We start from the raw sequence: 2,467 nt of genomic DNA, 5'->3' as shown, positions 1-2,467 counted from the left end.
GCCGGGGATGGTGGACTCGCCGCGGCACGGGTGTCCATCTCCCCCTTCGGCTCGCCGACCCCTCCCGCTCCCCCTTCTGCCGACCCCGCGAAAAAGGGACGCCCTTGGGTCCAGGACCGCTCGCCGCCGCCGCGCTTCGGCGTGAGGCGTCGCGGGGCGGTCCGACCTGGGCCGTGCACAGCGCTCTTGGCGCCCCGTCGCTCCCTCGCCGCCGGCTGCCTCGTCGGTGGTCACCGGTTGTTTCCCCTTCCGCCCGTTCATCGCGGCGTTTGGCTCCTCGTCGCTCCGATTCTCCCCCAGCCAGTCCCTCCGACGTCCTTGGCTCTTCGTTGCCTCTACATTGATGCCGGCGCCGGCCGCGGCGGTGGCCGCAGCATCGGGGGAAACCCTAGGTGCTGCCGTGCCGTCCCGCTGGCTGGGCCGCGCCGCTGTGGGCCACGGGGCGTCTGGCCTTGGCGCTGGGCCACCCCCTGGTGCGGCTGCGCCTACGGGCCAGCCCACTTTGGCGTGATCCTGGACCGAGCCGGCTTGCCCAACCATCCGGCCTATTTGGGGGCCGGCTAGATTCCCCCGGCATCCCATCTCGCCCCTCCCGCCCCTGCTCTAACCCTAACCCGCGCCCCATCCCCTCCATCCACCGGCATCGTCCCCCCTCTCCCCCCGCCGTCGCCCTCCGTCGGCATGCCCCGAGACTAGAACGACGCGGCCCCGCGCCCCAAGCGCCGGCTGATGAGCGTCGGCCCGACGACTCCCGCATGGACGACTGGCGCGACCCCTCCCGTCCCTCCCCCGACGCTCTCCGGCACGAGGCCGACCTCCGTCGGCAACTCTCCGGCCGCGGAGATCACCGGTCACCTTCCCGCGAGGCTCGACGATCCCCCTCTCGCCGCTCGCCCGGTCGGTCGGACCACCGGGGATGGTCCCGGTCGCCTCCTCCTGCCGCTGAGTGGCGCGACCAGCGCCGCCGTTCGCCCTCCCCGGTACGCAGGCGGGAGTCCAGCCGATCTCCGGTGCACAACGGTCGCCCTCGGTCCCCTGACCGCACCCAGCCCGCTGGCCCACAAGGCCCTCCGCCCCCCGCTGGCCTGTCTCGCCGTTACCAGCCCCTGCGCGGGGAACTGAACTTTCCCCCCGTGGCAATGGCGCTGGCTGGGGCTAGACGGGCGGCAAGCGCAAGAAGAAGCGGGGCTTGGGGCATCCCAATGTCACGCCCCTGACCATTGGCTCTACTCTGGACCCGGCGAGATCTACCACGACCGCGCTTCTCCCTGATGACCGCATCTCCGACCTCGTCAAGTGCTTCAACTGCGGCCTCTCCGGTCACTCCCAGGTGGCATGTACTCGACCCCAGGGCTGCTACCTGTGCTCGGACCTGACCAGCCGGCGATCCTTTGCCCCGACCGCCCGGTGGTGGAGGAGTTGGTGATGTAAGGGCATGGGATTGAGGGCCTCAGCTTCTTCCATGTTGAGGTGCCTGACATCCCCTCCCCTCACCATCGCTCCTGGCGATTGTCACCATGAAGGAGGGGGTCGCTTTGCCGAAGATGATAGAGGCCGAGCTCAACCATCTCTACCATTGCTCCAGGGATTGGCAGGTCACCATGCTGCCTGGAGGCCAGTTCCCGGTCGTGTTCCCCGACGTTGTCAGCCACGGCTACGACACCCGCAGCGGAGACATCACTCTAGCTCTCCACAAGCTAGTGGTGGACGTCTCTGTGCCGGTGCCGGACCCCCTGGCGGTGGCTGTCTTGGACACGGCTTGGATCCTCATCGGTGGCCTACCCGACATCGCTCGATCAGAGCGGGTCATTCGGAGCATGTCCCGCATCCTTGGGAAGGTGGTAGTGGTGGACGAGTTGTCCCTCCGCAAGGACGAGGAGGTTCGCGTCAATGTTAAATGCCTCGACTCATCCAAGCTTCGCGCCATGATCTGGGTGTTCTTCAACGATCAGGGTTTTGACCTCCGCATCTCCCCCGAGCCGCCCAACCACATTGGCCGCCCCCGCATCCCCGGCGACAGCCTCTTGGGGGGGGGGGGGCAGACAGGGATTGTGCGGGGGATCGCCGCAGCGACCGAGACCCCCACCACAGACGCCGCTCCGGTTCAGAGGAGGACGACGATGACTCCGAGGACAGTCCTCCTCACGACCAGCCTCCCGCTCCTGCTGGTAGGAGTGGCGGTGGTACCAGATGCTCCCACTCCTTGGCCGCTCCTACGTCCCCCGACGCCTGTCTCGACACTTCGGACGCCAGCCTTCAGGTCTTCCCAGCTTCATCGCCTCGCTCCCCCGACGGTCCGCTCCTTGATGTCTTCACCACCCTCTCCGCCGGGGCCGTCCCGGACCCGCCCAGCTTGGCCGCGTCCATGCTTCCCGCGCCTTTGGCGGTGATCCCAGGGGCGGTCGTGGCGGCCCTGGATCCGCCCCCCTCGGGCCCTTCCGCTGGGGATACCGCCCTGGAGATGGCG

This window comes from Triticum dicoccoides, chromosome 4B, assembly GCF_002162155.2.
Source record: "Triticum dicoccoides isolate Atlit2015 ecotype Zavitan chromosome 4B, WEW_v2.0, whole genome shotgun sequence".
Lineage (NCBI taxonomy): Eukaryota > Viridiplantae > Streptophyta > Magnoliopsida > Poales > Poaceae > Triticum > Triticum dicoccoides.
Note: the sequence above shows the minus strand (reverse complement) of the source record.